Raw genomic sequence first — 26,743 nt, forward strand, 5'->3', positions numbered from 1 at the left:
TTCCGTGTGCCCAGACTGCCCGCCACGCCCAGCCACAGCCCTGGAACCCAGCTCCATCCACAAGGCAGAGAGCAGAGAGTTGCCTTCTGTCTCTGGGTCTGTCTGGCTGTCTCCCTCCACCTCTCCCTCTCACTCTCTTTCTCTTGGTCTCTCACTGGATTTCTACTGCTCTCTGTCCAGGTCAGGAGGAGCAGGGCCATCGAGGCAGGTGGTTGTGACACCACGGAGCAGAGCACAATGAGTCACTACTCTTTCAGAATTAGCTCAACCTCCCCTGTGTTTCCAAGTACAGTGTTACAGAGTAATGTATCCTATCTGAAACTTAGTGTTAGAGAAAATCGTATGTAGAGTGCAGGTAATTTATTAAAAAGTTTGTCATGTCTTCCTCACTGTCGTTTTCGTTATTTATTGTCTGGGCACCTCGGGCTTTTTGTACAACTAGTTTTTCCTCAACATTTTGGAGAAATCTTCAATTTCAAGCCAAATTATTTTTCCAGTGTTAATCTAGTGTCTCTGCATTTTTATTATTAATAAAGCATTACCATTGGCTGATCAATTTAAGAAAATATAGATGTCCGAGCACACTTTTGTTTTAGAGATGAATATTGTAACTAGAGCTGTGAGAGTGTATATGGGACCTTTCTCTCTTTTGTGCTCAACTTTCTTTTCAGCACCTTCTCCCAATAGAAAGTCTTGTTTCAAAGCTAATGTAATCATTTAGTTTACATCTATTTATTTACGTGTACATTTGACTGATTTACCAATGTTATGTAGAATACTGTTTCACGGAATATTGATAGCACCAAGATATATAATATTAAAGTTCTAAAAAGTATATATAAATATAAAAGTTCTAAAAATATAAATATTAAAATAAGTGGTCCACCCTGAATATGCAAACTTTACCTTACAGAAATCCTAATAGGAAGTACAAAGGAAACTTAGTTAAGGATGTTCAATGACAGTCATCTGAACTAACAAGATTCACTCTCTAGAACGAAATAGCCCAACTGTAGATGAGCTTGATGAGTATAAAATGAACAATACCTATACAATCTGGATAATTATCAGGATGCAAGACCTCAAATAAGTCTTTATTGTCTTTAGAGAACAAAGATGCTTTTACCTACAAGAGGAGAAGTTCATGTTTCACATCAGAGTTTCATAAATAGTATGTATAAAACATGCAAGATTGTGTTCAAAATCTAAGGGAAATTCATTTTTATCTTTGTCAATTTTCTTATAATGTAAGTGGTGGTATAAAATCATCATAATCATTATCCATATTTAACAATTATCAGGATTTTGCCAATTTCTTTATCTCTTTGTTAAAAATTTTATTTCTTTTTATCTGAAGTATGTTAAAGTAAATCTAGATATCATGGAACATCACCATTTATATTTCAGTACGACTCTCTATTAACAGGGAAAATTATTACATATCCACAAATTTATGCCTAACAAAATTTACATTCAATTTTTGTAGCATCTAATACATAATATATATTTAAATTTCCCTGATTTTCTCAGAACAGCACTTAATAGGTTTCTTGACCTAATCAGGATTGAAATAAAGTTCACACATCTATTTGGTTGCTTCGTCTGCAAGTCTGTTCTGTCTTCAACCAGCCTCTTTCTTTCTGTGTCTCTTTCTCTCTGTCTCTGTTTCTCTCCCTCTCTCCTAAGTGAGATATTAAAGAAATTGAATTAGTTTGTTTTGGGCAATGTTGTACATTCTCTATTGGTCTGATGCTTCCTTTTGTTGAATTTAACTTATGCTGCTCTATGCTGCTTTCTCGTTTCTAGAAAATCGAACATTAACTGTAAAGGCTTGATTAAGTTCAGGTTAGAATTTTCACAACAGTACTTCAGAAGCAGTTCTACATATTTCATATATTGAGCATCACCACATTTCAATTTTAAATGATAATATTGATCAGTGGGTTCATATATATATATATATATATATATATATATATATATATACAGCTCGATCCCTCCATTGTAAATTCCCCCGTCAACCTATTCTTAAATGACAGATTTGAATCAATATTATCACTGCTTGAACCAGTTTTAGGGGTTGCTAAATTATGATTTCTAATTCTCTATTTCTTCCATATTTGCTGGCTAGATTTCTTCTTCAAAGAACTTTTATTCATCAACGAGAGCTACTCAATTATCTTAAATAGAATTTACGTAAAATAGGTAGAGATAATGCTTGACTTTTACCCATTAATTACCAAATTTCAGAGGAAATCAGTTTCTCCCTACTGGTGATCCCCACTGGTGATCAATGAGTTGGTTTTCTTTCTACAATTAAAAGATCATTATATGTTCTTATATTCAATGCATTGCAATCAATTGCAGCAAGCATTTCTTTTAGTCATATTTTGGTTTGTTCCACCTTTGGCCAATGGAAACTTCTTGTTTTTGGCTCTTGTAAACTTTTGATATGACCCAGCAGTTTGCAGAAATTCTTGCTTTCTTGCCATCTGGTCATGTAGGTTTCCTACCCCAAACCTGAAATCAGCCACTCCCCTAAGAAGCCCTGGTTCTTTTTAATCAGAATGGTTTCTAGAGCGTGCAGTATTTCAGTGACTTCATGAGGGAGCAGCAATTCTCTTTTTTCGTAAATTATAGAAAAGGAATAATTATGTCTTCACACTGGGGGATCAGTAACGTATATACTCAGCTAGATTGTGAGGTTCTCCCTCATGAATCATACACCCGCTGTTGATCCAAATTTTCTGTACCCACTTTTAATACATTAGAAAAACTTAAAGGGAGGATTTTAGCAGATTGGTTTATTTAAAAAACACTAAAGCATTGGCAGCGGTGGGATTCGAACCCACGTCCCCGAAGAGACTGGAGCCTAAATCCAGCGCCTTGGACCGCTCGGCCACGCTACCTCACAAGTAAATCTTTCCCCAATTACTCTCCTCACATTTTATAGACTAAATGAAAGGTTGGACTGAGCATCACCATTTGCTTGAGAAAAGTTCTTTGCATTTTAGAAAGTGAACTTCTTAAGGACTTGGCTTTGCCTCCTAGAGCCAAGCTCAGACAAATAATATGCACTCACCGATTTGTTGAAGGTGGGTACATCTTAATCTGCATCACTTCCTATGAATGCTGGAGGGAAGAGAGGTAAGGAAGAAAAAGATAGTCAGCTCCCACATGCCACCCACACACTGAAACTTCAGCTCTTTACAGGATTTGTTGGCATGTTACTCCTAGACCTAGAAAGAGCAACCTGGAGCCTCGGAGTGACCACAGGTATAAGGTGAGCCTTGTATCCACTTCCCTTCTCTCTCCCAGAACCGCGAATTTCATTTGATAATGGGATCGAAATAGCAGCATACTGGTAGGCTGTAGGGAAGGATCCAGCAGAAGACAGAAAAAACAGCTGTTGGAAAGAAGGTTCTTGGGTAAGCAATCAAGGATGGCATCTAGTGCCCAGATCTCGCATAGATCATCCACGGTAACAGGAGGCATAAAGGTAAGGTACTCACATGCAGGTAGATGGGGACCTTGCGGAAGTCCTCCTATGACTGCTTCTGTTTTCTCAGTGAAATAGAAAGCTGAGAGAGAGAACATATGAGGTGTTTTGAGGACGGAGAAGAGAAGAAAGAGTAGTCTTTAAGAATGGTGTAGTGAAGGGATTAAGAAAAATAGTCAGATTGTCATGCAGATGCACTTGAGATTACTGCCATGAATTTAAATTGACAGCAATTAGGTATCAATGTGATCTTGCCGTAGGAGTTGCCTCTTGAAGTTCATTCATAGACTGCCCGCGAAGCCTCTGTGAGTTTCCATTTATGAAGAAAAAAATGTAAAACAAAACCAAAACCAAACAAAAGACCACTCCCTGTCCCTTCCCAGCCCTTATATAAATCCTCCTGCCAGATGTGACAGCTTCTTCTGGTATCATGCCTACCACTGTCAGATATTAAAACTTGTTTCTTCCCAACCCCTACCCTCCTATTGAACTTTCTCTTTGCATACTTGTCAAAATGTTACCAATTGGCAAAATGTCGTGTGCGCTAATCGACCAGAAATCGGGCATCCACTGGACTTGAATGGTCTGACCTAAAGCTCACTGTCTACACTCCTCCACTCATCTCAGCCCTAATCCAGGGCTGCTAGCCTCTCACAGCATTTGTATGTATTCTTTATCTTTGATCTCGGTTCTGCAACTGTCAAAAGATACTCATTGGCAGTGGTGGGATTCGAACCCACGCCCCCGAAGAGACTGGAGCCTTAATCCAGCGCCTTAGACCGCTCGGCCACACTACCAGGTGTCAGGTAGCACCTTGCCTACTCTTTCTGATGGTAACTACCTCTCTCTACATCTCAGTTCTCTTCTATACGTTGTGTTTTTGAAGTCCCAATCCTAACAAGATGATTCTTCGTTTTTTCAGAAATAGACCAGCTAATTCCAAAATTCGTATGGAAATCAAAGACATATCATGCCCAAAACAACTTTGTAAAGAAGCACAGAGTTGGAGGACTCACTCTGCCTGATGCCAAGATTTATAAAGCCGCTATAATCAAGACTGTAGTGTTGGCATTAAGATACAAAAAAATAGGTCTGTAGAACAGGAGTCCCAAAATAGAACCATACTTACATCATCAAAATATTGTTGGAAAAGTTTCAAAGGCAATTCAGCAGAGAAAGGTAGTCTTTTCAACAAATGACGTGAAAAAAAATAATTTTGATCCCTACTTCACACCATATAAAAATTAACTCAAAATGGATTATAAACCAAAACTATGAAATATTCAGAATGAAACCTTTGTCAACTTGTGATGGGGAAAGATTTCTTAGATACAACACCAAAATATGATCCATGAAAGAAAACACGATTAATTGTTCTTCATCAAAATTAAGAAATTTTGCTCTTCAGAAGACACTGTTAAGAGACTGAGAAGATAAGCCACCCACTGGGAGATAATAGTTGCACCCTCAGTCTTTAGGGACAATTTTTGCCTCCCAGGGGAAATTATCTGACGATATTTCCCATTGTCACAACTGGGACAGTATCTAGTGGGTAGCAGCCAAGGATGCTGTTAAACATCCTGCAATACACATGACAGACCTCAACAGTAAAGAATTACCCAGTCCAAAATGTCACTATTGTCGAGGTTAACTAGAGTAACAAGCCACGAAGACAACCTTATCTCTTGCCTCCTTTAGGGCACAAGCCAGTCAGGTTCCATTATCACCTACTAAAATGAACTAACGGCTTCTTCTCAAAGCCTTGAGGAAGGGACAACTCTGGATTCAAGCCTGGGTGTGGTGTGTGCCAACTCATGCCCAATCACCCTCTGGGCACCAAAGACTTTGCACATGGGGCAGGAAAGGCATTGTCCTCAAAGGTCAGAAAGTGAGAGTGTTCCTCAAAGAGCTTAAATTCTGACTTAGAATCCATCCTAGGACTCTTTGCAGGCCAGGTGGGGGTCCGAGTGGTCTTCCTTGGCTAGCTCAAGCCTGAGAACTGAATCAATTCCTTGAGCACTTGTGTCCCTTAATGATTCTCTTCCTGCTTAACCCATCTCCTCTACTATCTTGATGGTGGGCCTGGAATGAGAGATAGAAAGAGAGTGGGGGGGGGGTTGAGGGAGCAGGTGTCATTGTAGGGGGGAGACCAGCTGCAGGTGGAGAAATAAGAGTGAACATCCTGTAGGAAATACAGTAGAGGTCCTAGAGGCAGTCAATAGCAGGAACACTTTTGGTGCTATGTGCAACTGCCTGAATTTTTCTGAGTTAACACTCAGGAGCAAATGATGAGACAGACTCACTTCACTTCCTGCTCCCCTCCATGTCCCACCCTACCCATTTACAAGACATGCTCTGCACTTTCAAGGTTATCTCGAGGTTCCAAGGTTCTCTACCTCTCTTCTCTCAACTTGAGCACACCGGTTTAAATGTCAGCCCTTTGGCAAGACCTTATCAGCTCACTTCCAAACAGAAGGCAAAGATTGGGAAGGGTGAGTATTTTAGTGGTCTGAGTATCCTACTGACCTGTGAGCTCCCCGAAGGTAAACTGTGAGTCATTCATCCACTGGTTTCATTCCCCTAGTCTAGAGCTTGGTGTTCAGAAAGTCAGATATTAGGATTTGAGATTAGGTCAAACCCCACATGGATTCACAGAACTTTTATCTGGAGCAGTGATCACTTAAGAAACAAAGTCTTATCAATGGTCGGATACGAACCCAGCCCTCCAAAGAGACTGGAGCCTAAATCCAGCACCTTGGACTGCTTGGCCACACTACCAACCTTGTGTCATGTCTGTGTCTGTTCCCTAGTTCTACCTTTCTGCCTTTTTTGAGCTTTGTTCTCTCAGACCCCTGGCCTGAGGCCATGATTCTAGGTGCCACCAAAGGACACCAAGGAAGAGTTTTTCCCTCCCTTCTCCACTCCATTAGGACTAGAACCTGCATGCACCCACCCCGAAAAGCTCTTCTCACTCCAGGAACTAAAGGCAAAGATTTTCAAAACAAACTGTCCACTCAGGAAGTGAAGCTCTTGGGATCTAGAACATAACAGCTTCCCGAAGGCAGGGGTTGTGTCAGCTTCCACCTGGCGCCAATAAGCACTCAAAAACTATTTATTGAACAGATGAATGAACTCCTTGATTTAGACTCCAGATCACTCGGCAAGGTAGGGGGAGGAGGTGGTGGTAGTGGAGGAGGAGGAGATGGTCGTGGAGGTGGAAGTGATGGTGGAGATGGTGGAAGTGGAGTAAAGAAGAGCAAAGCTGTCTTTCCCTGCCACCCCAGCGCACCACAACTTCAGTTCTTTGCTAAATTTTGAGTTTGAGGGGCTGGCCCAGTGGCCAATTGGTTAAGTTCATGCGCTCCCGCTGCGGCAGCCCAGGGTTTCACCAGTTTGGATCCTGGGCGTCGACATGGCACCACTCATCAGGCCATGTTGAGGCAGTGTCCCACATGCCACAACCAGAAGGACCAGCAGCTAGGATATACAACTGTGTACAGAGGGGGATTTAGGGAGATAAAGCAGGAAAAAAAAAAAAACCTTGAGTTTGATACGAGTCTTCGAGTCTCCAGGAAGCATGGGCCATGAGTTAAAGCTTATCTGCTAGTTCCCATCTGCTCCTTGAGACCCAACTCCACCTATGGCCAGCCGCAATTGATGCCTGCTCCCCACTCTCAGCCTGAGCAGTCTGCAGAGCCTTCCTCTCCTAATGCTGTGTTCCCAAAGAGAAGGTCGTCTTTGAGGTTGAACAGATTCCTGCTGCTGGGAAGCCTCTGGTCCCTTTCTTTGGAATATATATCTCTGCATCTTCCAGAAAGGTCCCTTTTCTGCTAAGCTGTTGTAGCCACTTGTGGCTATTGTTACTGGTGACTGGGGAAGGAGATGGCCGGAGATGCCCTTCCCCAGGGGCGGAGCCAAGATTCTGAGCCCAGGCTGGTTTTCCAGGCACCCAGGATTCCTGAGAGCTCAACGTGCTCCCCTTCCTCATGGTCCCTAGAAGCCCAAGGCTGCAGGCCTTGGATGAGGAGGCTGGGAGCAGGACAAGAAAAATAAATTCATACAGCTATTCCTCTTGACCCAGGGAAGAGTAGCCACACCTCAGGTCCCCCAAATGTTAGATTTTCTGTCTTAGGTCCACCAAACTTGGGTTTCCACACTCCCTATGTGAAAAAGAATGAAGCCAGGTACATGAGGGTTACAGTAAATATTCAATAAGAACATGATTACCCTTCAACCTTGTTCTCAACACAGACATAAAGGAAAAGAAGTTAATCCATGCCTCATTATAAACTTATTTTGCTGTTTTCTTATTTAACCTGAGGAGTGAATCAAGGGTTGCAAGAATTGAGCTTGTTTTGCCAAAGAGAAAGAATGCCTTTAAGGAAGTTAGAACCACCAGATAACCAGTCCCCAGCTGCTGCTTACACCCAGAAGTCTCGTTGCCTGAGGGCTTATCTGGAGTGAAAGAAACGTGGACTTCCCCTTCGTTTCTCTGAAATTCCTCCTGCCATGCCCCTTAGCTCTATAAAACCCCATGCTTTATTCTCTTGTTAAGACAGATTTGAGAGAACCTGTCCTCCCACCTTCTCCTTTTGGCCAATTCAAATAAATCTTTCTCTACCTCCAAGCACCAGTGTCTCAGTAATTGGCTTATTGTGTATCGGGCACATGAACTTGAGATGAAGAGGTTCAGTACCAGGAACTCTTGCTTTTTTTTATTACAACGAAGTGGAAATTACAGAACACCAATGGGCTGATGTGTCTCTTTTGCTAGTGTGTGGTGTGTGGCAGTAGCAGAGGTATTAATTCACAACTACTGCCTAGACTTGCAGAGAAAAACAAGTGACTGTCTCAGCAAAAGGCTGAGGGATGGAATTGGGGGGTGTTTGGGCTGATTTTCTGCCTTCTAAGGGCAGAAATTGTGGATCCCTGGTAACAACTAATCACATTCTTTATTTGATAAGATTAAAGATATTTGGAAGCAAATTCCCACAAAGAGCTTTAAATAGGGAAGTTGTGTATGTTCAGGTTGTATATTCCCCTCTCTAATGGAAATATCCAGTTTATGTCAGGGAAGAGGCACCCAGACCTGGTTTACTTCCTTAAGAATAGACAATAGTCATTGTCTCTTAATCAGTTATGCCTCCCAAGAAAAGGGAAAATTAATCTCATGTTAGTGTTGGAGGTTCTTAGGACACATAAAAGGAATTTTTCCAAGAGCTTCCCATAAAATTCCATGGTCTCTGTTGTGGCTAGAATTGTGTCCCCCTCAAAAAGATACACAGAAGTTCTAATCCCCAGTACCTCAAAATGTGATGTTATTTGAAAATAAGGTCTTTACAGAGATAATCAAGTTAAAATGAGGTCTCTCATGTGGACTTTAATCCAATATGACTGGTGTCCTTAAAAAATGGAAATTTGGGCTCAGAAACAGAGATCTCTTCCTGAAATCTGTAAGTTTCAACATAAAAGTTCAGGGATCAGGGATGGGAGGAAGCATGATAACTCTGAGATCTTCTATGGGGTCTCTGAAAAAGAACCAAAATGCATTTTCAAAGGTATAGGCATAGGCACATTGGGGCTGGAGCTCCTCGCCTGTGTGGAGACAAATTACTGGGGGGGTGGGGGTGCAGGTTTTAAGCAGTAGAACAGTGGTTCTCAAATTTGAGCATGCATCACAATCACCTGCAGAGCTTGTTAAAAAGATAGATTGCTGGACTCAACCCCTGGAATTTCTGATTTAGTAAACCTGGGGCCTGAGAATTTGCATTTCTAACAGGTTGCTAGGTGATGCTGATGCTACTGATCCAGGGACCACACTTTGAGAACCACTGCAGTAGAGATCAGTTTTGTATGTTGGAATTCTGATAGAAGTGAGGAAGGAGAATTGAAGGAGTCAAAGACCTGCGGACGTCTTGAGAGCAGTGTCCAGGGAAGAGATGTATACTCAATGTGGTAGCAGAGGGAATAAATGAGAGGCCTCATTTATAAATAAGAGGGAAAAGCCTGGCAAGATAGTGAAGCCTAGCATTAAGGATAGAGAAAGGGATGTCCCAATACTGGGGAATGGCAGAAGCCACTGTACCACCCTTAGATGTGGATAGAACTTCGACTTAAGGATGCCCACTTCTAGAAATACCAGAGGTCTCAGGTGAATTACACAAAATGGAATTAAATGGTGCTATCTTCTGAGGTCTCTGGCCATGTTTATTTGTCCTGCTGAGCATGACATAATGACAAGAGAGTGTGCAAGAGAAACTAGAAGAAATGCGTGCAACCTTATCCTCTCTGGAGCCACTTGGGAAACTCTGCACATGTCCAAAATAAGCACCCAAAGTCACTCAGGAGACTCGCTGCCAGGGATCTTCCTCATCTGTGAAAGAACTTCAGAGACTTAAAGCCTGGGAAGTCTAAGGTCCAGGAACAATGCGCCTGCAAGATCTTAGCCCAAGAACAGGGAATCTCATCCACTACAGTGTGGCTTCTTTCTTGATTGACTCTCAAAAGCAGAATGTTTTTTCTCTCAATTTCAGAGACTTACTATAGACCTCTGTATGACTCTAGGGGTAGAGATTCTGCAACTGTGCTCAGTATTCAGAGAAACCAAACAACTTATAAACACGCTTTATGTTTATAGTCTATTTCTTTAGATCTTCTAGGTCCAAGCGTATTTTTTTTATCAGGCCCCTTTTACAGGCTTAGACAAGGTGGAGTCCACATTCTTGACTTTTCAGTATGCAAAATACCTGTGTTCTCTTTTGAGCCTTAATCAGAGACCTAAGGATGTTTACCAGAATATGCATCCTACTGTCCTCCACTCTATCAACTGAGCTATTGAAGGATGCCTAGTAAATCTTATGCAAATTACTTTTTTAGGAATCTATCCAATTACCCTTTAATACCAGGTATTCCTGTGTTGATTAAATCTTTGACATCCTTCCTGATTTGTTGTCTAATTGTTTAAGATTTACTGAGAGAGAATTATTAAAATATCCAATGATGATTGTGTATTTTTCTATTTCTTCTCTTAGTTCTATCAACTTTGGCTTCTTATATTTTGAAGCTATTTTATTAGATACAAAGAAATTCAGGAATATTGTGGGGTTCTTATATAGAATTTACTTTTAGAGAAGTTTTGGGTTCACAGCAAAATTGAATAGAAAGTATAGAGAGTTCCCATATACCTCCTGCCCCCACACACGCACAGCCTCCTCCAGCATCAACATCTCACACCAGAGTGGTACATTTGTTACAATTGGTGAAGCAACGTTGACACATTAGCATCACCCAAAACCATAGTTTACATTAGGGTTCACTCTTGATGTTGCACATTCTATGGGCTTTGACAAATGTATAATGACGTATCCACCATATCAAATAGAATAGTTTCACTGTTCTAAAAATCCTCTGCGCTCTGCCTATTCATCTCTCTCTTCCCACTAACCCCTGGAAACCACTGATCTTTTTACTGTGTCCATAATTTTTCCTTTGTCCAGAATGTCATATGGTTGGAATAATACATTATGTAGCCTTTTCAGATTGGCTTCTTTCACTTAGTAATATGCATTTAAGTTTCCTGTCTTAGTCAGCTCAGGCTGCCACATAAAATGCCATAGACTGGGTGACTTAATCAACAGAAATTTCTTTTCTCACAGTCCTGGAGGCTGGAAATCTAAGATCAGGCTGCCAGCGTGGTCAAGTTCTGGTGAGAACTCTCTTCCTGACCTGCAGGCAGCCACCTTCTCACTGTGTCCTCACATGGTGGAGAGAGAGGAAGAGAAAGAAAGCTCCCTGGTATCTTTTATAAGGGCGTTAATCCCATCATGAGGCCCCAGCCTCATGACCGCATCTAATTCTAATTACCTCCCAAAGACCCCATCTCCAAGTACCATCACATGGAGGTCTGAGGGCTTCAACATATGAATTTGGGGGCGACTTAGGCATTCAGTCCATAACAGTTCTTCCATGTCTTTTCATGGCTTGATAGGTCATTTCTTCCTACTTCTGAATAATAGCCTACTGTATGGATATACCACAAGGAATATTATGCTCTCATGTTGAATTGACCCTTTTATCATCATAAAATATTCCTCAATATCTCATATTATAATTCCTATCTTAAAGAATCTGTTGTTTGATATTGATACTGCTATATCAGCTGTTTTTTTTTTTTTTTTTTTTAGAGTTTTCATGGTATGCCTTTTTCCATTTCTTACTTTCAGGCTATGTCTTTACATTTAAAAATGTGTTTCCTATAAACAGCATAGAGTTGAATCTTATTTTTATTCAATCTGGCAATCTTTGCTTTTAACTACAATGTTTGGTCCATCTAAATTAAATGTAAATTCCGATATAGATGGGATTAGGTCTACCATTTTGCTATTTGCTCTCTATTAGTCCCATGAACACTTTTTAAAAACAACTTTATTGAAATGTTATTTACAGAGCTAAAATTCATCCTTGTAAATGTACAATTCAATGATTATTTTAGCAAACTTACCAAATTGTACAACCATCACCATAATCAAGGTTTAAACATTTACATCAACACAATAAGATCCTTCTTCATCTGTTCCTTGTTTTTTATTCCTCTTTTTTGTCTTTCTTTGTATTAAAGAAGCACTTTTATCATTCCACTTATCTCCTTTATTAATTATTTTGTTTTACTTTTAATTATAATTCTTTAAATTTTTAACCTTAAATTTACAAAATGCATCATTTTCTTACTACAGTCTACCTGAAATTAACAGACAATGCAAGAAACTTATAATGCAAGATACCTGTTGCAAATGGCAGGATTTCCTTCCTTTCTATGGCTGAATAATATTCCATTGTATATATGTATACCACATTTTCTTTATCCATTCATCCATCCACAGATGTTTAGGTTGTCTCTGTATCTTGTCTACTGTGAATAATTTTGCAAGAACATGGAAGTGCAGATATCTCTTTGAGATAATGATTTCATTTTCTTTGGATATATACCCAGAAATAGAATTGCTGGATTATAAGGTAGCTCTGTTTTTAATTTTTTGAGGAAACTCCATACTGCTTTTCATAATGGCTGTACCAATTTACATTCCAACCAACAGTGTACAAGGGTTCCCTTTTCTCCACATCCTTACCAACACTTGCAATCTTTTGTCTTTTTGATACTAGCGATTCTAATAGGTGTGTGGTGATATCTCATGGCGGATTTGATTTGCATTTCCCGGGTGATTAGTGACGTTGAGCACCTTTTCATTTATCTGTTGGCCATTTGTATGTCTTCTTTTAGGCAGTGTCTACTCAGGTCATTTACCCATTTTTTATCAGGTCCTTTGTTTGTTTGCTATTGAGTTATATAAGTTCCTTATACTTTTTAGATACTAACCCTTTATTAGATATATCATTTACAAATATTCTCTCCCATTCGATAGGTTGCGTTTTCACTCTGTTGACTGTTTCCTTTGATGTACAGAAGGTCCCACTTCTCTACTTTTGCTTTTGTTGCCTGTGCTTGTGGTGTCATATCCAAATATTGTTGCCCAAACCAATGTTAAGAAACCTTTTCCTTATGTTTTTTTTCTAGTAGTTTTATGGCTTCAGGTCTTACATTTAAGTCTTCAATCCATTTTGAGTTGACTTTTGTATCCAATATGAGATAAAGGTCCAATTTCATTCTTTTACATGTGGATATCTGATTTTCCCAACACCATTTATTGAAGAGACTATCCTTTCCCCATTGTGTGTTCTTGGCACCCTTGTCAAAGATCAGTTGAACACAGATGTATGAATTTATTTCTGGATTCTCTATTCTGTTCCATTGATCTATGTCTGTCTTTATGCCATATCATACTGTTTTGATTACTGTAGCTTTGTAATATATTTTGAAATCAGGAAGTGTGATGCTTCCAGCTTTGTTCTTCTTGCTTAAGATTGCTTTGGCTAAAGGGGGACTTTTGTGGGTCCACATAAATTTCTAGGGTTGTTTTTTCTATTTCTGTAAAGAATTCCATTGGGATTTTGATATAAATTGCATTGAATCTGTAGCTCACTTTAGGTAGTTTGGATATTTAAAAATATTAATTCTTCCAATCCATGGGCACAGACTGTCTTTCCGTTTATCTATCTGTCTTCTTTAGTTTTCTTCATTAACGTTTTATAATTTTCAGTGTATAAGTCTTTCACATCTTTAGTTAGGTTTATTCTTAAGTATTTTATTATTTTGGTTGCTGTTGTGAATGGGATTGTTTTCTCAGTCTCCTTTTTGCATAGTTCAATGTTTGTGCATAGAAATATGACTTATTTTTGCAAGTTGATTCTGTATTCTGCAACTTTACTGAGTTCATTTATTAGTTCTAACAGTTTTTTGTTGTTGTTGAGTTGTCAAAATTTTCTAAATATTTGATCATGTTATCTGCAAACAGAGATAACTTTACTTCTTCCTTTCCAATTTGGATTTTTTTTATTTGTTTTTCATGTCTAATTGCTCTAGCTAGGACTTCCAGTACTATGCTGAATAGACATGTGAGAGTGGGCATCCTTGCTTTGTACCATATCTTAGAGGGAAAGCTTTCAGTTTTTACCATTGATTAGGATGTTAACTGTGGGCTTTTCATATATGGCCTTTATTGCATTGAAATAAGTTCCTTCCATACCTATTTTGTTGAGAGTTTTTATCATGAATGGATGTTGAATTTTGTCAAATGCTTTTTTTGCATCTATTGAGATGATCATGTGTTTTTTCTTCCATTCTGTTAATGTCGTGTATCACATTGATTGATTTTCATATGTTGAGCCATCTTTGCATTCCAGCGTTAAACCCTACTTGGTCATTGCGTATGATCCTTTTAATATACTGTTGAATTCAGTTTGCTAGTATTTTATTGGGGATTTTTGCATTAATATTTGTCGGAGATATAGGGCTGTAGTTTTCTTCTCTTGTGGTGTCTTTGTCCGGCATTGGTGTCTGCATGGTGCTGGCCTCATAAAACGAGTTTGTAAGTGTTCCATCTTTTTCTATTTGGGGGAAGAGTTTAAGAAGGATGAGTATTAATTCTTCTTTGAATATTTGATAGAATTCACCCATGAAGCCATCTTGCCCTGGGTTTTCTTTCTTGGGAGGGTTTTGATTACTGACTCATTCTCTTTATTTGTTATTGATCTATCCAAGCTTTCTATCTCTTCTTTTTTCTTTTTTTGAGGTTTTGTGCCGGGACCAGGGGTCTGTTTCTTCTTGATTTAGTTTTGGTAGGTTGTATGTTTGTAGGAATTTATCTATTTCTTTTAGGTTATATAATTTGTTGGTATATAACTGTTGGTAATAGTTCCTTATGATCTTTTTTATTTCTGAGGCATCCATTGTAATTTCTCCTCTTTCATTTTTTATTTTATTTATCTGGGTCTTCTCTCTTTTTTCTTAGTCTAGCTAAGAGTTTGTTGATTTTGTTTATCTTTTCAAATAACCAACATGTGCAGAGCGGAAAGGAAACTACTACTCATGGAGACATGGAACACTGTGAAATTCTTTAGTTCCTTCTTCCTGAAATTTTCAGGTAATCTCAAACCTCACTCAACCTCTGATATTGTAATGTATGCATATGAATTCCAGGAAACAGGTCTGAATCCAGGTACCAGTTCTTATTTTTCTGTGGGTAGTCATTAAAAGGTGTAACCAGAACCAGAACAGAGTTATCCTGCTCTTGCCCAATGCATGCACATTCATATACAGACACACACACACAGTATCCTTACAAAAAATGAGAAAATAAATATATGGCTACGTATTGAGAGTGCCTACCTTGAAGGAAATTCTCCTCTATAAAACACCTCCTGGAGTAGTTTAACACATATGGTCAGGCCTGCTAGGGCAGATTTCCTTTGAGAAATGTCTGACTTCCCTTCTCAGTCTAATGTTTGATGTCAAACCCTCAAGAAGACATACTTTCCACTGAGAGAAGCTCCACTGTGTCCTGCTGAATAGGTGACTAATTCCCTCTTCCTATTGGCTTTTCTTGGCCAAGGTCCATGGCTATGCTGGGTGTGGTCATTATTCTAACCCTATCAGCTCTTGAGTCACAAAAGCAGAAGGCTCCAGAGGGGAGACAAAGGAAAGATTCCTTATGTTTCAGCTTGTTCAGAGTTCTGCTTGCCCAAGGTCTACCTGTAATGGTTTCCCACCCTTAGAGGTTGAGCTCATTTTCAGAATTTGAAGGAAAGAGACGTCAAATGTTTAGCACTAAGTGTGAAGAAAAGCAAGTTTTAAGAAAAAGAATGAATGAACAGTGGAGAGAAGAATACCACAAAACTCCCCACAAAAATTGCATGGTGTTAGTGGGGGTGGAAATGCATGTCCTTTAAAAGACTAAGCTTTAACTAGTGCTTAGCTCTTTGGTTCTTTGGTCTAAGGTAAGGATCCTCATTTAAGATGTGAGATTCCCCCCCCACACTCTCATCTCCGTTCATATCCCAGATGAACTCCCGTTTTTGTTTTTTTTTTTTAAAACAGCCTTATTGAAGTATAATTGGCACACAATAAACTGAACAAATTTAAATTATACAATTTGATAAGTTTTGAGATATATATACAACTGTGAAACCATCAGCAGGGAATCAAGATAATCATCATCCATAAAAGTCTCCTCTTGCCCTTTTGTAATTTCTTCTTTCCATCCCTCCCTGTCCTCTCCCCCAATTCCTAGACATTTTCTAGGATTCAATACAGATGGAATCATACACTATGTACTCTTTTTTATCTGATATTTTTCACTCAGCATAATTATTTTGATACTCATCCGTGTTGTTGCATATGTCAATGGTTTATTTTTACGGTGGAGTAGTGTTCTACTGTATGGATGTACCACAATTTGTTAATCCATTCATTTGAGAAACATTTGAATTGTTTACAGGTTTTGGCTGTTACAAATAGAGCTGCTAAAAACTTTTATGTACCTGTCTTTTTGTATGGACATATGCTTTCATTTCTCTTGAGTTAATATCCAAGAGTAAAATGGCTGGATTATATGTATGTTTAACTTTTTAGGAAACTGGCCAATTGTTTTCTGAAGTGGTTGTACCATTTCACATTTCCATCAGTAGTGAATGGCTCTTAGTATGGTCAGTCTTTTAAATTTTAGCATTCTAATAGCTCTGTAATGGTATCACATTATGGTTTTAACTTCCCTTTTCCTAATGACTAATGATATTGAGGATCTTTTCATGTGCTGATTGTCCATTCATATATCATTTTTGGGAAGTATCTGTTCAAATCTTTTGCTCACTTTTCAATCAAATGGGTTGCTTGTTTTCTTATGATTGACTTTTGAGAAGTTTTTAAACTATGTATTCTGGATACTAGTTCTTTCTCAGATTTGTGATTTCCAAATACTTTCTCCCAGTCAGTAGTTGTCATTTCACTCTCTGAAATGTATCTTTAGATGAGTGGAAAATTTTATTTTTAATGAAGTCTAATTTATCAATTTTTTCTTTTATGGTTATGTTTTTGAATAATAGCTAAAAAATCTTTACGTCACCCTAGGTCACAAAGATTTTTCCTATGTTTTCTTTGAGAAGTTTTATAGTTGTAGGCTTTACCATTAGGTCTATGATCCATTTTGAGTTAATTTTTATATACGATATGAGGAATGTATTGAAGTTCATTTTTTTTGCACATGGGTATCTAATTGTTCCAGTACCATTTTTTGAAAAGATTATTCTTTCTTCACTGAATTGCTTTGCACCTTTGTTAGAAATTAGTTTCCTTATATAAATGGGTTTATTTATGGACTCTCTATTCTCCTCTTTGATCTATTTGTCTCTATTTACACCAGTATCACACTGTTTGGATTACTGTAGCTGATATCAAACCTCTTAATCTCAAGTGCATGTGCCAGATGCACAATAAGCCAATCACTGAAACATCAGTGCTTGGAGATGCAGAAAGGTTTATTCAAATTGACCAAAACAAGAAGGCAGGAGGATAGGTTCTCTCAAATCCATCTTAATGAAAGAAGAAAGTAGGGGTCTTTATACAGCTAAGGGGCTTGGGAAAAGGAGTTTTTGAGAAACAAAGGGGAAGTCCGTGTTTCTTTCACTCCAGATAAGCCCTTGGGCAACCAGATTTCTGGGCATCAACAGCAGCTGGGGGCTGGTTATCTGGTGGTCATAACTTCCTTAAAGGCATTCTTTTTCTTCTGCAAAACAAGCTCATAAATCCATGAGACCTTTGAGTCACCCCTCAGGTTAAACAAGAAAACAGCAAATTAACAAGCTTATAGTGATGTGTTGTGGATTAACTTCCTTCCACCTGTGTTTGTGTTGGGAACAAAGGTGAAGGGTAATCATGTTCTTATTGAATATTTACAGTAACCCTCAGGTACCCAGCTTCATAGCGTTATAATAAATTTTAAAATCAAGTAATGTTAGTCCTCCACTTTGTTCCTTTCAAAGTTGTCTTAGCTATTCAAGACTCTTTGCTTTTCCATATGAATTTCAGAATTAATTTATCAATTTCTACAAAAAATCCTTTTGAGATTTTTATTGGGATTACATTGAATCTATAGATCAATGGAAGGGAATTGATGTTTTGACAATACTAAGTCTTCTGACTAATGAAGACAGTGTATACCTCTTCATTTATTTAGACCTTCTTTAATTTCAGAAATACTTTGTGATTTTCAGTGTATATGCTTGCAAATATTTGTCAGATTTATCTCTAACTATTTCACATTTCTGGTGCTATTGTAAATGTTATTTTTTATTTTCTATTTTTGATTGTTTGTTTTGACAAGAGATTTCTACATATTAGGGTATATGGGTAGCTAGTCTGGTTCAAAACAAATTTGGCTTGAACTAACAAAAGCTGACTTATGGCCTATCAAAGATACATTGTACATCTGCTTTACCCATTAAAGAGTGGACTAAAAATTATCTCAAAGTAAAAGAATGCACTCTCTTAAGATAAGAATTCATACTTCCCCTCCAATGATGCCAGTATTGGTAATGCCCTATAGGTAATGCCTATAGGAGTACTGGTAATGCCCTATAGCTGTTAGTACTCCTGAAGATAAGTTCCTTTTCCCAGACATCAGGGTCATGTTGACCTGGTAATTTGCAACTGAATACCTCTTTGAAACTTTGATGAATATGTATCCTGGGCATGTTTAAAATATGTTCTTTGTTCCAAAAATGTCTAAGACTATACTGAAAACTACACTTCTCCAGAATGATTTCTTCCTTTGTGGAAACTGCCTTCCCAGGTTATAATCCTCACTCTGCCTCAAGTAAAAATCACCTTATCTCTCTTATCTGTAGGATAGTTATTGGTTATTTTGCATCAAAAGTTGTTAGCATATAGAAGTACAACTGATTTTCATAGGTTCATCTCGCATCCTTCAATTTTGTTAAACTCATTTGATCTCTCAAAAAATGGCAGCTTCCCAAGTCTTCATCTCCACTTTTGGTTAGTCCACACTTTAGGACCCAATAACCACAGTGAACTCTATTATCCCAATTCCTTTGTTTGAGAAATCTCACTCTGACCTCTCTAGTTCAAGAGAATCTTTGGACTCCAATCGAGTTAAATGTTTTGCCCTGAAGCAAAGTCATTCTGGAGAAAATAAACAACCCTCCCATACCCACTCAACTGTTCTTCTAAACTTCATTTCAGCCCATTTTGGGTACTGTTCAAGCCCTCCAGACATATCAGGTCTTTCTGACCATCTGTTATATTTGAGGTTGTACTTGAGGCCAAAGAGAAAGTCAGCAGAAGGAAGGAATTAAAAATTCTTCCAATTCAAGTGGGTTAGAGGTGGGGAGAAGGAAGAAGTAGAATATCAAACCACTTAGTTTGGCTCTGAGCCTACAGTGTGGCTGACATTCACCTCTATGGACTTGGCATAAAATAGAAGAAGTATATACATATGTGTGTGATATATAGATACATATATATCATATATAAATATTCATATACAGACAAATATACATATATATGTATAATATGCATATATAAATATATATAACGATTTCCTGTAACTTGAGAGTTGGTTATCTTTTATCACAAAGAATAATTCTATTTCATCTTTCCTCATGGCAGCTTGTCAAATATTTGAGGATGCTAATGATACCCTTCAAGTTTCCTCTTTTGGATATTTAAGACCTTCAGTTCCATCAATAAATATTTTTCCTCTAATGAGCTATCCAACCAGCCAGCCAGCCAGTCAATCAGTTCTCTGCATTCCTGCATTGTTCACCTTGGCATATGCTTCATTTGCTTGACAGCAGTACTTACAGGATGATCCTGATAAAAAGAAAGGTGGGCAGCTGTGAGCAGTGCAGGGAGGAAGAAATCAAAGGCAAGAGGACAGTAATGGAAGGTCTGAAGCATGGTAGCAGGAGAAACATTTCCACAGACCATAGTAATCTGTAGGTGACATTTAAAGGGGCTTGGAAAGCAGAATAAGTCAGCAAGAATTCCTGGGCACCAGGCAAGTGTTTGTAGGGTAGGACTTGACTTTTCAATTCTTAAAACAATTCCTTTAAAACACAAGCAATCAGCTTTTGTAAAAAGTCAGTTGAAACCCATGCCCAACTTGTGATGGAACCAGTAGCCCAAGGATAGCTATACCATAAGTACTACGGTGCTCCCTTCTTCTGGCTGAGATATCTAAGGATATATGCCACATTTCTGCTTTATATGTTTAGGATACTGCAAAGTTTGAATCTTCTAAGAAAATAGGTGGGACAGGACAGTCCTACAAGGTTATTGGGTTCAAAAGAGGGGGACTCATGAAATACAGAGATGAAGACTTGGAAAGTCATCCCTGTGTTTTGTAGGTTTCACAAGGTGGGATCATACAGGTTTGAACCCTGGCCCTCTGATGCCCAAAGTGAGAATCATACCCTTATCACGTGCCAAAGTGTAAAATAGCGCATCTTTTAGAGGACATGCATTTCCATTGTCGCCTATCTCAGGTGAAGTTTCTGGGAAGTCTTGTGATATTCTTTACTACTCTTTTATTTACTTTTCTCCTCTCATCACCCAATCTTAGTGTCCTCACACACAGCACTAAAAACATGAAATCTCTTTTGCTGAAATCCTGCAATTAAGCTCAATTTACTTGGAGTTAAAGGCCATTACATCCAGGCCTTAGGCAAGCAGAGACTTGTAGAAGCTGTGATCCAAGGAATCTCCCTTCAGCCTTCTCTCAGGGGACACCCTACTTGCCAAGACCAGAGAGCAGCCAGATGCAGCTCAGACCACATTCAGCACTACCCTGGTCTGAAGAAAAGTCAAGAGGTGGGTGTTACTGGTCATCCACTAAGCAGGACAGAATGGAGCTTCTCTCACTGGAAAGTATATCTCCTTGAGAGTCTGAAACCACACAATGGCCTGACCAAGGAGGTCAGACATTTCCAAGGAAACCTGCCCTGGCAGTGCTGAATGCACATGCTATGTTAAACTGATTCCACCAAGTGTTTTGTTCAGGACAATCACTTAGAGCTTCTCACTCTCAATAGGTAACCAGATTCTCACTCTCAATAGGTAACCATATGCTTATTTTAAGGTAATTTCTCCCCTTTGCTGTAAGGATACTCTGTGTGCGTGTGTCTGTGTGTGTGTGTTGGGTGGGTGGGGCATTCACCTCTGCGCTGGTAGCTGGTACACCATTTAGTGACTACATAAATACTGGCACCTAAATTCAGACTAGGTTCCTAGAATTTATACTTAAACTAGATGAGAGCTGGAAGGCCTTTAGAGATTTTTAGTGCTTGTTTTACCAAGAATTCCAGGAAGAAGAAACTAAAAGATCCTATGATATTCCAGATTTCTGTGGGTAGTAATTTCCTCTTTTCTCTGCACATGCCTATGCATTTGTCTTCTCTCCACTTCAAGCACTTATTAATGCCTGACAAGTGCTGGTCTCTTTGCTAGGTATTTTAGAGACCCAGAAGAATGAGCCATACAATTTCCCCTCAAGGAGCAGAGGTATAAGCTGAGGACTCCGTACTAATGAGCACAATTCTAAAAACAAAATACAGCCATCTCTAAGCACAGTAGAGTCTCCTTCCCTTTTTCTTTGCCTTCTCATTCAGTTCTTTCTTTGTATCTTTTGTAGCATTTTCAAAAAGATGGATATGGGAATAGAGAGGAAACTACAATTCAGAAGTAGTTCTGGAAGATTAAAAAATCAAATTAAAATGTGCATTATCTTTTGAGAATCTTTCATACAAGATAAAGAAATATGGGAAGGAGAACAGAACAATTTGATACTTTCATAATTGACTAAATATATGTTGAACAGGTAATGTCAGTGTGGCTGCTTACTTCTAGGTGCCATGGGTCACCTCTATTACGTGTGTCCTGTTCAGATTCTTGAGCGTGCAAGTGAAGAGGAAGGAACAGTAAGGATAAAAACATGTCATGGGCTTCAGAGGAGAGGAGAGATGAAATCTATTTGTTAAAGAACAAAGGCATTGTGAATTAGAAGGACATTGTGATGGTCTTTCTGGGATAAGTAGTGTTTGATAAGTATGGAGAAGTGGGAAATCATTCTGGTTGAAAAAATAATAAGCAAATGATCACAACTGAAAAAGGTGCGAGTTATATTTGGGGAATTATAAGTGGACCAAGTTGACTGGAACAAAGATCTAAACAGGGCAATCTGATGCCAATATACACCCGTCAGTTGATAAATGTTGATCTGACTATTAGAAGATAAAAGCAGTAAGATAGAGAGGTACATACTGAGAGTACCTTCAGTGTTAGTTAGGAGTATTTTAAGTTGAAAATAATTTTTGCTAAAATAAAAAGGAAGGGTTCCTATAAGGATTCAAGGAAGTCTCATACATTCCAAGTGTGGTACACAGTGAGGCCTCTGGAGTGGGTCACAGCTATAGATTTGGAAAGTATTCAGGCTCCCCTTCTTGCTATCACCTCTCCTCTTTTTTGTGCCTTGGCACTCTCTCCCTTATGCTCTTTCTATAGCAATCCTTTCTATGCTTCCCAGTCCATGTGGTGGAATATGACTGATGTTACAGCTCCTACAACTCCAAATTCCTTTCTAGTAATTGTGGGCTAATTAATTTGGACCAACCTCCTTGAGGAAAAATGATAAAAATTTTCGATAAGATTTTACCAAATCTCCTTAAAACCATCAAAGTACTGATATGGTAACAAGCAACTACTAGGTCAGAATCTAAGGGAAAGATGAAATCCAAGATGTAAGGGAAGTTGATCTTTGTAGCTCTGAAGACATTTGCTAATTGCTGCACAATTGGGCTATAGTTTTGGCAGCCTCTTTGGGTGGGAGAAACAAGAGGGACAGATGTCAGGACCCAGCACCCATCAGACACTCTCCCAAATGTTAAGTTGGGACTCCAAACAGCTAGTCCCATAAGGTAAGGATGAACAAGAAGTGAACCTACCTCTATCCTCCCACTTCCAATAATTGTTGTGGAGCTCAGTAGAAATCAGCTGAGCTTAACAAGGAAAAATAGAAAGGATGAGCTTTCAACTTTTCCTGAGAAGCTGTGACCACAGGTCTGCATTCTCTCTAATTTGCAGCTTAGGTTCACATCATCTTGGAGGCCGAGGGAATGTCTGGCCATGAACTTTTTTGGGGTCCTTCTGGGTTGATATACTCCAGGTGTCTATGAGAAACAACAGCAATATTTTTGTTTGTCAGGAAGACACCTTCATTTTGGCCTCAAAATTTACTTCATATAATTTTGGAAAGACATTGAGCAGTACACATTCAAAGATGACCAATTACACAAGGAAACAAAGTGAGCAAGAATCAACAAAACAACAGATAGAATAATATTCGGGTTATCAGTTATAGATATTAAAACAACTATAAATACCATGCTTAAAGAAATAAAAGACAAGCAGGAAAATATCTGCAAGGAACAGGAAATTACAAAATTTAGCCTAATTGTTGGTGGGATTGTAAACTGGTACAGCCACTACGGAAAACAGTATGGAGGATCCTCAAAAAATTAAAAATAGCCCTACCATATGATCCAGCAATTTCACTTCTGGGAATACATCTAAAGGAAACAAAAACACTAACTTAGAAAGATATCTGCTTCCCCACATTCATAGCAGCCTTATTTACAACAGCCGAGACAGGGAAGCAACCTAAATGTCCACTGATGGATGAATGGATAAAGAAGTTGAGGTGTATATATACAATGGAATATTACTCAGCCATAGAAAACAAGGAAATCCTGCCATCTGCAACAACATGGATGGAACTTCAGGGCATTATGTTAAGTGAAGTAAGTCAGACAGAGAAAGACAAATATAAATACCATATGATCTCATGTATATATGGAATCTTAAAAAAAGAAAACAAAACCAACCCATAGAAAAAGCGATCAGATTTGTGGTTACCAGAGGCAGGGGGTTGTGGGAGGAGAAATAAGAGAATGGTGGTCAAAAGGTGCAAACTTCCAGTTACAAAATAAATAAAAATTTAAGCACGAGTAATGTACAGCATGATGACTACAGTTAACATTGCTGCATGATATATATGAAAATTGTTAAGAGAGTAAATCCTGAGTTCTCATCACAAAGCAAAACATTTTCCTTTTTTGCTTTCTCTTTTTATTCTATCTATATGAATGATGGATGCTAACTAAACTTGTAGTGGTAATCATTCCACAATATATGTAAGTCAAACTATCATGCTGTATACCTTAAACTTACACAGTGATGTTAATTATATCTCAATAAAACTGGGAACCAATTTGGCCTAGTAGTTTTGAAAAAGAATCATATAGAACGTCTGAAATTAAAAACGACTATTTATAATTACAATTGACTCAGTGAGTAGATTTAGCAGCTGATTAAACAAAACTGTAGAGAGAATTAGTAGATTATGGGTAAGAACATGTTACCCAGAATGCAACATGGAGAGAAAAAGAAAACATGGAAGAAATGGAGACAGGGTGTGAAGGCCTAACATATGTTTAATTCCAGTTTCGTCAATGGAGAAAGAAAAATAGAGCAAAAACAACATTTGAAAAGACAGTGGCTGAGAATTTTCCAGAATTGAAGAAAAACAACGCTCTACAGATTTCACAAATCCCATACCCAAGAGCCTGACACCTTCACCATTGGAAAAACAGGGATTTCCCTGTGGGATCATTTACTCCTGTTTTACACTTCTAAGCTAAAATCATTCTGGATGTATCTGATTGGTGGAACCCAGGTCACATGCCCACTCCCAGCTGCCAGCTGGGAAAGCAAATTTTCTAGGACAGACTTACTTATAACATGGGAAATTACCAAATGTAAGGAGAATGTTTAAAAACTGTTGGACACCCACTCATGACAAATGCCTGCCACAGGGCTATTCAGAAAGCTCATGCGCCAGCATCTGCTGTTTTCTCTTTGTATGCTCTTCCTTCAAGAGCACATAACTCTTAGAGACTAACTCAATGGGTGATTTATGCAATTTGATCTAACCCTGACCTATCAATCTATGGAACTCTAGACACAAGGGTATTCTGGCTATTGTATAATTTCCCTAATCTCCTGCATCCTCACCTCAAATTCAGCCTACCCAACCCTAGCACTTCTTCACCTCTCTGTCCTCTCCAAAGATCCATCTCTCCTTGAGACTTTTTTTTTCTGCAACTATTTTCTTGCTTCTTCAAGGTATGCTATTTGAGAGTCCTCCCTGACTCCTTATTGTCTTATTTCCTCTTTATTCATATCTGACCTCAGCAGAAACTGCCTTCCCTATATCTCTCTCATTCATTCCTTCCTTTCCAGTCCCATGACTGAGTATCAGCACCATGACCAATCTCTGATATTCCCTTGACCCTGGTTTCTCTTCCCTTCAATTCATTCTGCACATCCATGCCTGGTGAGTTTCCATTTTTAATTTTTAAAAGGGCACAATTTCACTCCAGAAATCTCTCAGTCTCCTACTAATCTGTCTTCTTATCTTCCCTCACTTCCAGGAGGGTGTACATCTGCCCCAGCACCTTGAATGCCTCAGTCTTTCTCTCAGACTAGGCTCCTAAATTTTCGTCTACCAGAGGTCACCCCGCCCCCAAACTTGTGTAAATCTTAACCTCCCCTCGAGGGCAGCTCAAGTCCCATCCCCTCCTGAAGGCCTGCCTCTGTGATTGCTCTCTGTAAATTCGTCAACCTTGGCAGCGTCCGCCGCTCCCTCAACTTGGCACAGCTACTTTTCATTGTTCTCTTTCGTGAAAACTAAAGTTCTTTTATTTCACAAGACGGTAACAGTGACTTGGAGGTAAAGACTGTATCTGGATGCCTTGTTCCTAGTGCAGAGCCTGGCTCAGAATTGGAGTTCAGTGTTTGTTGAATGCAGGGATGAATTAAATAGCGAGTTCATGAATGCCTGCTCTGGTGCTGAGACTCGAGCTGTGACAAAGGTCCCCACATCTAAGGAACTTGAGGCAGGCGGCTGCAAGTTGGTGGATGTCCTCAGTCAAGGAGAAAACTAAGAGCGAATGTCCCAGTTTCAGCTAAGAGATCTGTGGCAGGCAACTTCCTCTACGCTAGGTTTTCCTTCTGATTTTCACAATCTGTGGGGAACGGAGGAGCTTTCACTTTGTTGGACTGTTTTGTGTTGGGCAGATTTCGCCACTCTTAAAATAGTAGTGGTCCCTGTCACTGACCCCATATCGCGCTTTCCCCAGCAGGAGCCTGCAGATGAGTTCCAATAGTTGGGAAACAGATTGAAACGACGTCCGGGTTTTGTTTGCCGCTTACACTTAGATACACTGAAGGCCCTTCCTTTTCTGAGAAAGAATGAAAGAGCTCGTTCGCAAGGCCCTATAGCTCAGGGGTTAGAGCACTGGTCTTGTAAACCAGGGGTCGCGAGTTCAAATCTCGCTGGGGCCTGTAAGATATTCCTTACCGTTTTGTGTTCTTTTCACCCCTCGCCCCTCTGCCGACGGTAACTTTAACCCCTGCGGAAATTCGGCGATTTGTATTCTCTTGCCGCAGGGACCTCTGGAACAACCACCCGCAGAGCAGATCGCCTTCCTCAGGCCCCTGTGTTACTGCGCAGGTGCAGATTTGCGCCTGGAACTTGGAATCCATTACAACGGCAGGAGGCGTTGCCAGGCTCCGCGGACGCCCTGGCCTTGCGGACCCGCGGCGAGAGCCCCGAGGCCGCCGGAAACCGAGCGGGAAGGAAGGCGGTGGGGCAAGAGAACGGGATCGAGCCTTCAGCACCCGCGCTGGGCAGGTTTGGAGCCCAGAGCAAGGTCCTCCTC

General features: G+C 39.4%; 1 long non-coding RNA gene and 3 other non-coding genes across 4 annotated transcripts; 1 reads left to right on the forward strand and 3 right to left on the reverse strand.

Moving 5' to 3' along the window:
- Positions 1 to 499: 499 nt before the first annotated feature.
- Positions 500 to 26,545, reverse strand: LOC111768446 (uncharacterized). The gene is made up of 4 exons (XR_002800835.2): positions 26,383 to 26,545; positions 3,513 to 3,581; positions 3,083 to 3,132; positions 500 to 1,681 (listed from the first exon to the last, which is right to left on the reverse strand). It is a non-coding gene; the product is annotated as an uncharacterized lncRNA (long non-coding RNA).
- TRNAL-UAG (transfer RNA leucine (anticodon UAG)) lies at positions 2,828 to 2,909 on the reverse strand. The gene has a single exon. It is a non-coding gene; the product is annotated as a tRNA-Leu (tRNA).
- Positions 4,215 to 4,296, reverse strand: TRNAL-AAG (transfer RNA leucine (anticodon AAG)). The gene has a single exon. It is a non-coding gene; the product is annotated as a tRNA-Leu (tRNA).
- TRNAT-UGU (transfer RNA threonine (anticodon UGU)) lies at positions 26,294 to 26,366 on the forward strand. Its single transcript has one exon. It is a non-coding gene; the product is annotated as a tRNA-Thr (tRNA).
- Positions 26,546 to 26,743: the final 198 nt, after the last annotated feature.

Source organism: Equus caballus, chromosome 1, assembly GCF_041296265.1.
Source record: "Equus caballus isolate H_3958 breed thoroughbred chromosome 1, TB-T2T, whole genome shotgun sequence".
Classification (NCBI taxonomy): Eukaryota; Metazoa; Chordata; class Mammalia; order Perissodactyla; family Equidae; genus Equus; species Equus caballus.